This window comes from Melospiza georgiana, chromosome 1 (genome assembly GCF_028018845.1).
Source record: "Melospiza georgiana isolate bMelGeo1 chromosome 1, bMelGeo1.pri, whole genome shotgun sequence".
Lineage (NCBI taxonomy): Eukaryota > Metazoa > Chordata > Aves > Passeriformes > Passerellidae > Melospiza > Melospiza georgiana.
In genome coordinates this window covers 85068432-85083399 of record NC_080430.1, presented here as the reverse complement: position 1 = coordinate 85083399, position 14968 = coordinate 85068432, and positions in this window count along the sequence as shown.

Here is a 14968-nt window from a genome sequence, read left to right as displayed (position 1 = left end):
CAACACATCTTAACATTTTTAAACTTTTCAAAATATAATTTTAGAGTCTGATGTTCCACTGACTGAACCATCCGGGCTTCTGATGTTAAAGTCTTTGTTAATGCAGGTGATTTCAAGACAGCATAACCAATGCCGAGCCAAATCGGCCGAAATTTGACCCATGCATACAGTACGCTGAATCCTGTTTCATAGTCTCTGCCAGGAAGAACAAAAGTGCCTTTAACTTTCCTTGTTTACCATCACTTGTTTCTTAATTTCAACAGGGATCTTTTCCTTTTGTTGACAAAAGTTACATCCATTAGGCTGTTAGGTCCTAAACCGAGGCATCCATTAGGCTGTTAGGTCTTAAACTGAAGTTTTTGCCGGCTGTGGGGGGAGGGGGAAACGCTCCTGCTGCAAAAAGCGCTCCAGTCCCGCGGCGCGTGTGTCGGAGCGGGCGAAAATCCCCCCCCGCCGCGCTGGGCTCTGCTTGCTCGCCGGCAGGCTGACTCCGCTGCAGCCACCGCTGCACCCGTGGCTCCCCCCGCGGCGGCTTCGCTCTCTCCCGGGGCGGCGCGGCTCGGCTCCCGCGGCGGCGGCTCCGCTCTCCCCGCCGCTGCCTCCGCTCCCGCGTCGCTCGCCGCGGCTGCTCGCCATGGCGGAGCGCCCGTGCCGAGTTCGGAGTAGCACAGACTCGCAAGCTCCACGGGCTGCGGCCGCTATCTTGCACTCAGAGAGATAGTAAAACAGTGCACCATATATCACTCGCCATGGCTTGCCTAGCTTCTTGGCAGTTTTACCACTCTCTAAAGCAGCCTCTGACAATAAATCACCGAATTCACGCAATTCCGTTAACTCGTAAACTGTGTGGGGATTCACGAAGACTCCCCATTCCAGACCATAAGCCAAAAGACCTTGCAATTCCTTCCGTAAGTCTATTCCCTTAATTTGCCTTTTTTGCAAAAACATAATAAAAAGTTCATATGCGGCTTGTCTGTCCATACCTCTTTTTAAGTGCGCACTTTTATCTAGCAGCGATTTCCAGACATCGGCCACACGTATCGACTGGTCCCATCTATATGGTCGCCAGGGCACGGCGCGTATCGGCGGTTTTTTTTTCTCCGCTTTGGTTTCGCGCTTATTTGCCGCTCCCGCTGCTTCGGAGCTCGAACCAAGTCCTCACTTCTCGTGGTGTTCGCAATCCCCGTGGTGGTTACGATCGTCGTGGTGTCCGCTATCACGTCCGGGTGGTCACCATTTGTTGAAGTGAGGGGAGAACGACCATCCTGTGATGCATCGAACTCGATTTATTGATCGATCAGTCAGCTTAAATAATAGTGTTAACGAACTTCATGCATATTCTGAAATACAGGTTTATGATAGGCTAACAGAGAAAACTCTAACCACACCTTTTGTTTTACTACACCATTGATTGTTTACACAAAACAAAACCAGTGTTCTCACTGTGATGCGAACGGTTCCCAAAACTTCCACATCTGTTCTCAGGGTGCCATCTTTTCCCAGAGAGAGTGTTACACTTGTTATGAGAAGACTGCCTGAGAACTTTATTGTTTATACAATGATGCCTGAAAGAGTCTAATTGTTTATAGAAGTCAGGCTGGGAACTGCTTCACAACTACCTTTTACTTTTCTCTCAATTGCATGGCTTCGTGGCCTTTTTCTTTAAGCCATGCCTGAACTAAACTCCCGACACTTCTACATACAAACTCCTATAAAAAACTTCACAATATTCTGTTTACTATAGAAACAGATAACTTTTTAAATTGAAATTGTAATGGTTTATCCCAAAAAGCTCTTTCAAGCTCCCACTTCAACTTTCTTCAATTCATCTCTGAGTTTTTTCAATTATTCTGCCTTGAAATTATGATCAATAAAATTCTCTTATAAAAAGTTTGAATTGCACTTCTAAGGTTTCTTTTCTTTTATAATAACAACAAGAAAAATACTCTTAAAAGTAGAATAGTCCATTTGATCATCTCTGATATCAAGGTGTTTTCTATGTTGTGTGTTGCAATACAGTTCACTTAGTTGCTCCTTCACTATGTCTGTATCATACCCTTGACAAAGAATTTAGAGATGCAGCAAAATGTCTTCATCATCTACACAGCGCTAAACAGATGGCAAAGTTTCATGAATTCCAGGTAGCTGTTGCAAAATAAAAAATCATGGGTGATTTCCATGCCATACATTGTTGAGTAACTTTGGCGCATTTCAGATTCTAAGATCTGAAATCTAAGATTTGAAGAGAACAAGCAGGCGCTTGGATGGAGTATGTAGGTAGTCAGACATCAGTATGCAGGTGTTTTAGTTGAAGGCAATTAACCTATCTGAATATTCCCACAATGTTGTGTTAGTTTTTTACAACACTGCTAATCCCAGGAAGGTATTTTTGTTTCAAGACATATCTAGGTATGAGGATGACTATTCTCAGAAATAAAGGTATATAAACGTGAAGAAATAGTTCATGTCCTTTATCCAACTCATTCACATATGAAAACACAAAAAGGAATCGTGCCCATAAATATTGCAGATTATTTAACAGAGGGATCAATATATATTTTAAAGGTATGAAGTAATTTTTTTTAATCTCTAAAACTCTAAGCACAGGCAAGCAAAACTAAGTAAGTGCAAGTCCATATTCATCTCTCCTATGTAGACCTGAATTCTTCATAGCTCTTCATACCTGTTGATGCCTAAATGCACCAAAACCCTTAATTGTAAAAATCCCTAACAGGTAAAGTAGTGAACCAGAGAAAGCCTACAGGAGAAGAGCCAGGAATCTGCTCTTCTAATCTGGGCGCTCTGTGGAACTTTATTAAGGTTGACTGAAATCTGTGATTATGTTTAATATCTTCAGAATATGATTCTTGGTGTTATAATCATCAGGGAGTGATTCTCAAATTCATCACTCCAGCCCATCTGAAAAGCCTTTTCTGGGCACAGTCTGTAGGCAGCAAGTTGATACATGAGCATGTACTTGATTATCAAAATTCACATGTTCTTGATCATCAAAATTCAAGATCCTCAGTTTAGCTTTAATTAAGTCCCACATTTCATTGTAGCAGATGCAAATGTGTTGCTACTGGTCAGTGAGGGCACAAAGAATTTCAGATTTGCTCTGATATGCTGGTGAAAAATCTGGAAGGATTTACTCTTCTAGTTACTCACATGCCTTCAGTGTAGCTACTGCAACCCTTGCTAGAATAACTGGAGAGAGAAAAAAAGAGTCTATTGGGAACTCTGATCTGATTTACTAAACCACTGAAAAAAAAAGAAAGTATAGTTTCACTTTATATTGGAGGGCTGTCCACTACAAACTATGGTAAAAATAAGCACAAAATCACATTCCAAGAACACTGATGTCACTTTAAGCTATCTACAAGCAGCAATACTATCACTTCTTTTCTGCACATTTATAAAGGACATCCTTTTTCAATTACAGCTAGGCTACTAATCAATTATATGCAAAGCAAACTTTTGCCTTCAACTATAATCTTAAGATTCCAGGCACCTTCTTTTTTGAGAAGCCTGTTTTTTAAAATCATGCATGAAAATATTTAAAAAAACCCTCACACTCTGGGTTGTCATTTTCATTGAAATCATTAAAGTAAACTCAAATTATGCCAACTGGATGAACTTTGTGATGAACATTAACAGATCAAAGGTGTTAGCAACTATCTTTAGCATAAGTGGAAAAAAATCCCATTAACTATCTTGGTAGAATTGAAACTTTTATTTTGTTAAAAACACTTCAGACTGTGCCTTATTTGATGTCAAAATCAGAGTTCAGGAAAAAATTGCTAGTTGCCTTTTTTGTCAAGGTAATTGGTACATATTGTTTACAAAATATTTATCAATGCTTCCATTGTTCAGTGTACCATCATGAGAGAGAGAACATACAAAATGTAATATACATTACCAGCAATTTCGAGGAGTTGTGTTGGCACTAGATAAAAAATAGGCTATTACACAACAGCAAAATAAGTATAATATATCAAAATCCCTGCCTACACCTACTAATCTTCATAGCTGCTGGAAAAACACAGCACCCAGACCTGACTCACTCAGAGGTCCAGCTGGGTAGGTAAAGCTTTTCTTTGTGCAGCTGAAACACTTCACTCCCACTTTGCAGAAGCTTTTCACCGGGGTATGTCCATTTGCACTTGGGCCTTGAACATCTCATTCCACTTGGGCATGCTGGCAGAGCTTAGAGGCTAAAAACATATATAAAATACCTGAAATGTGATCCAAATAAACCCAAAGCTCAGCTGTTTCCTATGATAAATAGTACAAATCTGCAGTAATGGCTGACACAGCATCTGAAAGCTAAAGTAGTTCCATGCTTTATAATGTGGGTATTGCACAGACAAAATGTTCTTTTGACATTTTGTGAACAGCTTAAACACTACAGCCCACATTATCCTGTGACTGGTACAGATGAGGCATGTATTTAATTTCCATGAGCTCAGCTGACCAGAGAGGTCTCTGCATTTCAAATGAGAAGCAAAGCTCTCTCTCCAGGGTGCTGTGTGCTGAATATCTCAGCCTCTCACTCACTTCCACTCACTCCCTTCATATATCAAAAAGAGGGACAGCAAGTAAACTAAAATTTTAAAATATATGCTCAGCTATTGCCTCAAACAACAAGAGAGCGCATAGAATACTTACCTTGAGCATCTTCCTTAAGTAAAAAGGTATCCATTTTCCAGCTTGTCAAAAGCAACTGCCAGAAGAAGGCACTATTTCTGACAGCAAATATTCAAGCAGAACTAAGCTAATCCTGTCTACAGCTACCTATATGCATACCAAAGAAATCAAGAGCTAGCCCTTTCTCTTTCAATAAGTTAAAAGAAAGGGCACTGGGCTGGATCATTGAAGTTTGTTGCAAAACTTTATTCAATATCACATAGTGGTAAAAAGGCTGAGCATGTACCTTTTTTGACCACAGATGAATTGCCTGATTTTAATAAGTGCTAAACACCTGCAGCTTTTATACAAGAGGAGATTGTCTCTGACAATAGATGCATAATTATCAAAACAGCAGCATATCTGGCATATGAATATGATGAGCTAAAATACTGCCCAATTTTAAGAAGCCACATTCACTTAATCATTGCTCTGTAAGTACATAAAAGGATTACAAAAATCGAGATGTTATTTACCCAGTAGATCCATTTCACTTATTGCTTCTGTGGCTCCTTAGCCCAAGCAGGGAAGCAATAAATTGAAGGCATGTGAGCAATTTCCACGACTTTCAATAAAAAAAGTTTCTTCTTCTCACAACAATTCTTTTATTTTCAGACTTTTCCAGTCTTCAACTTTATGTAAATGCAGAATTACTCCAGAGTTAGTAGCTATGAGTTCGTATCAGGATAACTGAAAACTTTTCTGCTTTTCTTTTATAATCAGAATATATGAAAGTAAAATGTAGTTCTTTTTTTCCTATATAAGAAATATATAATTTTTAAAGCCCTGCACTTATGAAAAAATATGCAATTAAAATTATAATGAAAATACGTAAAGAAAATGTATTCTCTGGCTTTGAAAAAAGTATGAGAGTCTGTAAGTATATTCAAGTAGGGTGCCATTCATTATTACCCTGGATAATACACAAATATTGAGACCTGTTTCATCTAAGGCTTTCAACCATTTCATTCGGAAAACTGCTGGGAAGCTAAGATATATTTTATAGCAAAAACATATGCAGTACACAAGTATTTGTAGAGGCTGCCTCCTAGAATGGCTGCAATTCCAGAAACCTTTACAAAAGGGAAAAGAAACTAAAAATAATGCAAATGAAAATTCTTATCATTTTAGCTGCATCGAGATTGCTGCCTTCCATTCCAGTAAGAATGAAAGGCAGCAAAAAAAAAAAAAAAAACCAAACAAGCAGAAAACTTAGACACATTCAGAGCCTATGTTAAGCTGGTCATTTGAGCACAGATGGTAATTCAAGATGGAGAGAGCTCGACAGCTTGGCTGATCCTTTACTCCTACTCACGGCACAGTCAGACAGTTTCTTTAGCCCATGGCCTTCTCTGACTCAAAAAATTTCTATGGGCTTGGAGTGAAAGTTGAGCTCTGACCTAGAGAAGCTAGATGATATGATCCGAACAGTCTAAAAACCAGCACCGAGCCTATGAACCTGGGGCAGCTTTGGTCTCTTACTCTGAGGAGTGTTTGGCTTCAGAAGGAGACAAAGGATGGGAGTTAATGTCTCTAGAACCTTGCATCCAGCTAGATAACCATCCAAAGATGGATTAATGCCTTCCTCATTCAATGAAACATTTTAAGTACATGTTAAATTCCAGACATGCGTGAAATTCTCATTGATCTCAGTGAGATTTAAGATTATTATTGAATGTTGCTTTCAGTGCTGTCTTCAGGAGGGACATTTTCCTAACCTGGGATATGAAGTGACCAAGTGCCCTGGTTCTGGCCAGGAGAGGATTAATTTTTTGCAGTAACCAGGATGAGGGCATGGCAAGGACATGGGGGTTGTTCCGTCCTCATTCACTCATTTTCCAGGAAGGGGGGAAAGGGTCACTTTGGTTCAGGACAACATGGTAGAGTGAGTGGTCAGGTACTGCAGGTGGTTTCTGCAGAGTGAGAAATAATATTTCTTTTCTTATACACTCAATCATGAGTATTGTTGCTGTTACTGCTCATTTTCTTATCTCATTGTTGTTTCCAGTAAATTGCTCTTACCTTTTGTGCCCCCAGTTTCCCTCTGCAGCTGCCACAAGGGAGTAGAGGGGAGGCATGAGGTGAGAGGGATGGGGCAGAGTGAGTGAGCAGCACGTGGTTCAAGGTGGCTTCAGTGGGAGCACTAAATTGGAGAATACAGTTCCTAACACTAAGTTAATCTTTAGGGGCAGTGTTGTATTCCTAGATACACTGCAGAGGAATGTGCTTCTGTACAAAACTTTTGTTAAGTGTTAACAGTAATGCTGTTTGGATAAGTAGCTGTCGCAGACATTTCTTCACAGAAATCCATTCTTTCGGATTTCTGTGTCTTCTGGAGGCCAGAGGCCTCAGAAGACAAGGTAAACAATTATTATCAGATGCTGTGAAATGCAACAGGGACACCTTGATTGGCTCATTTTCTATGTTTATAATTAAGGGCCAATCACCAGTGCAAGCTAGGGGACTGAGTCCCTGGAGATAACTTTGTTGTGGATTCTTGCTATCTATTCCTAGCTAGCCTAGCAGCTCTGCAAACCTCTCTCTATATTCTATTTAGCATAGTCATAATGTATTATATATGATATATAAATAAATCAAGCCTTCTGATCAAGAAACAAGATTCACCGTCTCTCTCTCACCAGCTGCGACCCACTCAGGCGCAGTAATAAGTAGCAACAGTAATTATTGTGGCTTTATCTTCTCAGAAAAACAACCCTTATTCCAAAATAGCTTAAGCCTCAAATTAAGCTTCAAAAGCCTTCTTGATACCTAACCTGCCGCAGATACCACAGATTTGATTTTGGAATAAAGTTTATTTTCATAAATAAGGGTACTAAGAAATAAATATTGAAGCATTAGTAGAGGAAAGTTAAGGATGTCCACCAAAAGTTTGGGCATCAGGAAAAGTCCTGTAGACTGAATTTCCAGTTCAAGGGAAGAACTCTGTTTACAGGGATGGTCCTGTCACTATAGCAGCTCTCGCTCTGCAGCAGGAGTCACTGAGCACAGGTCAGCACCCTATTCACTATATCACTGCTTCACCCAATCCTGGGGTGAGCTACAGTAAAATCAGAGCACTGGTATAAATGGACCTATTTCTGCTTGTTGTAAAAACAATAGCAAAGAAAAATGGGATGTAACAGTGATATTAGCAAATATAATCCAGAAATAAACTGAAAGTTTTACAAAAGGTTGGCGCTTCTTTAATTGTAAAGGGAGAATATAATTGCAAGGCAGAAGATATTATAACAAAACTACAAAAGGTGCACAAATATTGAAGTAAAATGTGCTATCTATGTGGAAGATGGAACTATTAAAGAAAGCTCCACATCTCACTGCACACTGGTTTTTCATGTCACCATTGTACCTGTGGTTGGGAGGTGCCACTGCTGCCTGACATCTTGTTGGTATATTTAGAAGAAATATTGCAAGGCAAAGGCCAAAACAGTCAACATGGAAGTCTTGAAGTGGCTATGCCTGCGTACATAAACCAGGTGAAAGAAAACAGGCACTGAGTTTCTTCCCACTTCACCTTCAGAAGAGGCAACTGCATATTGGAACTTGTCTTGCCTCTTGCTGACAGTGTTATAAAGCACAAACAAAGCCTCTCTTGGCAAGCTGGGCGAGACAGAATTCCAGCTCTCAGTACTGGGAACCTCCTGCTACACACACTCTGCCTCTAAGAGCATTCCTCTAGCAAGGGCTGCTGCCACCTGCCCGTCCACACCTCCCCCTAAGCCTTAGGGGCAGGTGTCACCTCACACTGTCCTCAGGCTGCGCAGATGTCCTGGGTCAAGCATTTCCAAAGTTATCCTGCTCTTATTTATACAAAGCAGTGCTTAAAGTTTCCAAGAAACACAAAGGAGAGCAGGAAAGGGAACATTTAAATTATTTACCACCATGATGCTTGTGGTGCCTCATAAAAAACAGACTTTTTCAGCACTGTAGAATTGTATTTAAAACTGGCATTGCTGTTCACAAATCCCAGGAGGAGTCAGCCAGTAATATCCAACACACTAAGATGAGAATATTCCCCCAAATGTCTGATTTTCCAAAGCTACTGGCAGATTATAATTGAGACAAACATGCAAGTGGGCTAATCCACTTGGGTAAAACATCTATTTATTGGCTCGGGGTCAGTTCTGCATATAACCAAAATGAAATGCTGTGCTCACCAAAATGTATTATTTTATTCTAGAAATGTGGGATCTCAGCACCTCAGGACTGAGGTGCAGAGAGACCGAGACCACCCTTGGGGGGCTCGGGAGTCCTGGAATGTTGCCAGAAGTGTCTGGTGGCTGGACTTTGATCCTACACAGGAGATGACACCTGTATGAGGACTGGGAGGATTTTACTGGGTGAATGGTGAAGGGATAAGTTAGTTAGAGTATAAAACACAGGGTTTAGGATTTCTGTACAGGGGGGTCCAGAGAAGTAAGATGGAGGAATTGGGGCGTGTCCTGTCCTTCTTCTTCTTCTTCTTGGCCTCCATCTTCTGTGGTGATGGTGGCACATTGGGATTGGTCTTTACTAGAAGTGCACCGGTCAATAAGGGTAGAAGGTATTGGAGAAAAATTATAAATATTGTACACGTAACTTCGGGTATAAAGATAGGTGACTGCCCCGGGGGCTCTCAGTGTGCCCATGGCTGACTTGCTGTGCAGACCTCTGTCGGGCTGAAAGAAAATCTTTTAGATAAACAATTAATAAACACCGAGACCGAAACAAGATCAGAAGTCTCTCCTCGTCCTTTGAAGCGCGGGCTGCCCAAGGCCACTCTGGGCCTTTCCAGGCCACCTAAACAGCCGAGAAACCGACATAGAAACAGTTAACATGACTGGGCAGGGGGGAAACTAGGGAAAATATTCTCTCATCTGCAATAGTACTCATTGCATATTTCTTTTTTTAGTTTTCTTTTTTTTTGTTTCCTTAGGACAGAAAGATTTAGGTCAGGAAATATTTTTCGTGGAAAACAACTAGTTCATTTGCAAATCCTCCTTGGAAGGCACATGCTCTTGGCAGGTTAACATTTGCCTAAAGGGGTCTCTGATGAGGAGAAACAAGGACTTCTGGTTCAGTCAGAGCCAGCCCTTAGCAGCAGCCTAGATCAACACACACTCGGCATTCAGAGATATGAAAACAAAAGCATCCCCTCAAAACAACAAACAAAAAGGGAAGGGGGTGGGGAGGAGAAGGAGAAGAATGATGTTAGTATGCGTATGTGGGAGTTAAAAACAATAATAGGACAAAATATTACAAATGAACAAAATTCCTAAAACCAATGTAAAATATCACTTCAGTTTTGATAATGCTTTGTGTTTTGTTGGGGGATTTTTAATGGTGTATTAGTTTTATTTACCTGCATGGTAGGGTAGACTTCTACCCTAAGGATTTAACCTCCAAATAAGCATTTGTATTTTTGAGAACTTTTACCTTCTTGCTCCCTCTAGTGCTCCAAGAAACCCTGCACAATTTTACATAGTTCTAACAAGACTTTCCTCATTATTTTCTCTCCTATTGCAAGCAATCAAAGTAACTTGATAGGAAAGGACCAAGACTGAATTTATTTTGGCAATAATTTTAAATATAAGCCTTCACTTGGCATGCTGCTATGTAATCCAAATTGTAGTGAGGTCCTTTCCATTGCTCAGATTATTATGGTTTATCATTTGTAGACAAAGCAATATTCAGATTTGAGGTAAGAAGTACAAATATGCACATCCCTACAATTGCTTTTGAACACTTCTTGATGTTGATGGCATAGACCCAAGCTGTGATCATCAATTAAACTTTCCTATTACCAAAAGAAAAAGAATTGTCTGCACGTTGTACTTCGGAACTCGTCTGCATCATGGTGCAGAGCCATAAAGCTAGCCACTCTCAGCTTCAAGCAAACAAGTGAAATAAGTTTCTATGCTTAAAGGAAAAGCCAACCTCTACTAGCTGTCACCATGAACATTTGCCACCCTACAGACTGCTAGATCTGGCAACAAGCCTGAACTACTTGATTATACATGAGAAGCAGCACCGCTACATTTGCACAGGACAGCAGGTAGCAAATTCATCCTATTCCCTAAACACCACTGCTTCTACATTTTAAGAAGTTCACCTTTCATATTTTTTTATTTTAAAGATAAGTTATAAACTTTGGATCTGAAACATGAGCACAGCACAACACACTTACTGCCTATAACTGCAATTGGCCTAAGACAACACTACTTCCAAGCACCTCAGTGGAGAAAGTTAAAGTCTGAAATGCCAAGTTAGCAAGACAAGACAAAGATAATTAGCTTCCTAAGGAGTAGAAGTACTTACAGTATAGACATCTACACAATTTGCTGTGGAAAACATTGTTCTGTGATCTAGACATGGGCAGAGCCTAGAAAACTACTACTTGTTTTTCTAGTCTGACTTTTGCCAGTAGCCATCTAGAAATGTCCTCACTGCAATAAAGCATAATGAGACCAAATCTTCTGCTGTAGCAGCACAATCCTCTGCCACTGTGTAAATTAGAGATGGGGAACAGCAAAGCCCTTGATTCTCTTAGTTATTAAAGACATTTTTTAAAGCTGTTTTGGCTACACACAGGACTAGAATGGATCAGAACAATATTAAAATAAAACATTATCTTCTTTTTTCTTAAATATCTACAGATTACTGTGTCAATCTTGCATAGACAACAAGGGTCTTAATATATAAATATTTCTTCAAGTTTCCATGTCAAATAAACTGCCATATCCTTTAATGATACATCAGGAGGCCAACATATTTTGCTTGCATGACTTCAGTTGAAACTTTGTGTTCTTCACTATACAATGTGCCCAAGTCCTTGAAGGAAGACTTAAGCCAACTGCTATGTAGAAGGAAAAACTACAATATAACAATGAATACTGGAGAAAGTTTTAGTTACATGTCTAAAGCTGATACAATGGCAGATGCATTTGAGTGTCTGCCACAGGTGTACTTTCTGAGAAATCATATCAAAACACTTTAAATGATACATATAATTCAAAGTCATACTCCTTTCTTTAGAAAATCAATTCAATGTGAACCAAGAAAATGAGTCATCCTTGTTTCCTCTAAGTCTTTAATGTTTCTGGCTGCTCAGAGTTTGGTTTCAGATCAAAGCAAGATAAAAGTGAATTAAAGATTCTTCTAATCTGTTATTCATATCTGATTAAAATATATTTCCTTTTTCCTATTGCATAATATGTCATATATTTTGTTTTACTGTGTTTTGGCAAGAAAATGAAATACAATATGTTTGAGGAAAATGAAGTTTTATTTAAATTTAGTAAATCCTTTTTCTGCACTTATATCAAAACATATAAAATCTCTAAGGAGGTAAGTAAATAAGTTAGAACAATCATTAACATATATGCCACCAAAATAAATGTTTATACTTAGTTGATCAAGATTTGTATGCTAAAAATTAATAAAATTTTCAAAAGAATCTAAGTGATTAAATGTCATTTAGGAGGCTGAAAAAAGAAAAGTATAGGCTTAAGATAATTTTAAAAGATCTACTATTTCATTTGAAAAATTCTAGAGCCATAAGTATTTTCTTTATCCACTTCCGCTCCCGGCTATTAACTTTTCCGCATGAAAAAAGAAGATAAAAAACTCTATGCAAATCTTACACAAAACAATACGTTTTGCTACCACCCAATTAAAAAAAAACCCAAGTGTAACATTAAAAACCCACAAATCAAAACAAAACAAACAAACAAGAAAAGACACACACACACTCAAGAAACCCAAAATATGGAAAGAGGAATAACAAGCAAAACCAAGAAGAATTGCTTGTATTTCCCTGGTCTCTTATCAAAGACTATTTGCTATTCTTAGTAAAAGATAACTGTTGATGCTTTTGAGTAGATAAAATTCCACAATTGCAGCAAGATGTCCCTATAAAAAGAACTTACTTTAACAGATGGAAAGTCCACGTAAGGATTTTTTGTTTCCCCAAACCAAACAATAGGGAAAAAGCTCTGTTGTTTCCTCAGTTACAGTACTATCTTTGCAATGATGCCAGTTGACATAAATGCTTCTGCTGGAAGAAACTGGCTGAAAGGCCAGGTCCTTGGTTTCTCATGCTCCCTGGTACACTGCCCTTGTTCTCAGGCATTCCTCTGTCTATGCTACACCTACCAGAGTGGCTTTTCTGGGCAGGTATTGCCTTTGAGATGGCTCTTGCCATCGACTTTGTCTTCATAACATAATTGACTTGGACTGCTGCGCCCATTCTGGGCTTCATTAATGCCAAAGGGCAAGATGTAAACATACTATCTGCTTTTATGACACTTTATATTATTGTGATCTAAATTAGTGCCATAACTGTTTTGTAAGCTTCTTGGCAACAGAGGCAGGAACTTCAAAACTGGGGTCACCTTGCAGAATTTTGTACGTGTCTCCATGTCCCATTCAGTTCAGAAGGAAAGAGTGGACCTGAGGACAACAGTCAGAAGTCAGACTGGCAACTGCAGCCTCACTGTACTAGTATCAGAAGATTCAAACATTGAACAGAACAAAAAAATTGTATTGATTTCTCAACTCAGTTTGGACCCACTGAAAAAGCCCTAAAACCTGACCATTACTTTGGAGACAGTTTTACTATTTGGACCCTTGATTGTGTCAACAAGGATTGTGGATTTTTCACCACTTTCAAAATGACATGAAGAAAGTGGTACAGCTTTCTTCAGTGAACGTGGTAGTCAAGCTGATATTTTTCTCTAGTGCATGAAACCAACTAAAACTCTAATTTCTAGAGTCAATGAAAATTAGTTGCCAAAAACCTTCCATAACTTTCTGCAATTACTGAGGAAACATGTTCAAACCTGTTCAAAACTGATTAGGCACATAGAGAAAATCTCACTTCCACCCTTGAATACTGAATGTTGACCCAAATAGAATAAAAAATGCTTTGTTGATTATTATCTAATGTTTTAAGCAGTTATTCTTGTGAACATAGCAGCTAGGAAACATTTTTTAATACATAGACCCCCCCCCCCACACATATTTTTGTAAGGGTAGAGAGTGTCTCTTTTCCTTAAGGTCTTCCTGAACCAGGTATTTTTTACCTGACACCTACAGATGCACTCTCTGATGGAAGACATGGAACTGCTGGACCAAGTCCAGAGGAGATTCACAAAGTTGTTTAAAAGACTAGAGAATCTCCTCTACGAAGACAAGCTGTTCAGCCTGCAGGAGAGAAAGTTGTGTGGAGACCTCAAGGCAACCTTCCAGTACCTGAAGGGGCCTACAAGGGGCTACTCTTCATTAGGAAGTGGAATGATGGACTAAGAGGGAATGGTTTCAGACTAAAAGAATAAGTTTAGTTTAGGTATTCAGAAGAAATTCTTTACAGTGAGGATGGTGAGGCACTGGAATAAATTGCCCAAAGAAGCCACAGATTCCTGCAGGTGTTCAAGGCCAGGTTGGTTAGGGCTCTGAGCCATCTGGTCTAGTGAAAGGTGTCCCTGTCCATGGCAGGGGGGCTGGAACTAGATGATATTTAAGGTCTCTTCCAAATCATTCTATGATTCTAAGATGCCAGGTAAGTGCAAGTGTGAGTTCTGGTACCAAGCAGAATATAGGCAAGACACTGTTGGTGTCTTTGAACTTGCTGAGAGTAGTACATTTATTTAGAGAAATTGCTCCCATGTTTTAGCAGAAGTGAAACAGAAAAGTTCCCAGCTTTTCAGTACTCTCTAAAGTGACAGTTTTAGGGAAGCTTTTCACATCCAAGATCTGGCAACCAATATAGTGAGCAAAAGACAAAACATCTACCAAGGGAAACATTTTCCTCAGACACTAAAATTTTTTCTGGTGGGGTGTATTTAAAGACCTGTATAACACCACAGTATCAAAAAACCCACAAAGCCAGCTGTCACATTACAAAATAGGGTAAAAGCCAAAGCCTGAAAACACTGATTGCTAACTAAGAACACTAAAATCTACTAAAAGAAGAATAATCTTGAGCAAAGTCATTGCAAATGGAACCTTGGTACAGACAAAAATCTCATCCTTCCTGAAAACTTGTGGCAGTTTCTCTGCCACATATAGATGGGATGGATAGATGTGCAGTCACAGGTATTTATAAGGAAGGAAGGCCTGCAACAGGAAGTTTTTTCAGTTCTTCCTGCAGTCAATACCATGAAGTGGTTAAAAAGAGGGCTCTTCACACTTTGCAGAGACATGCACCCTCCAGTTACAGTTACAGAGTCTGTGGTCAGTCTCCATCCCTGAGTTCAGACACGTAGTAGATCTTCAGGGCTCCCGC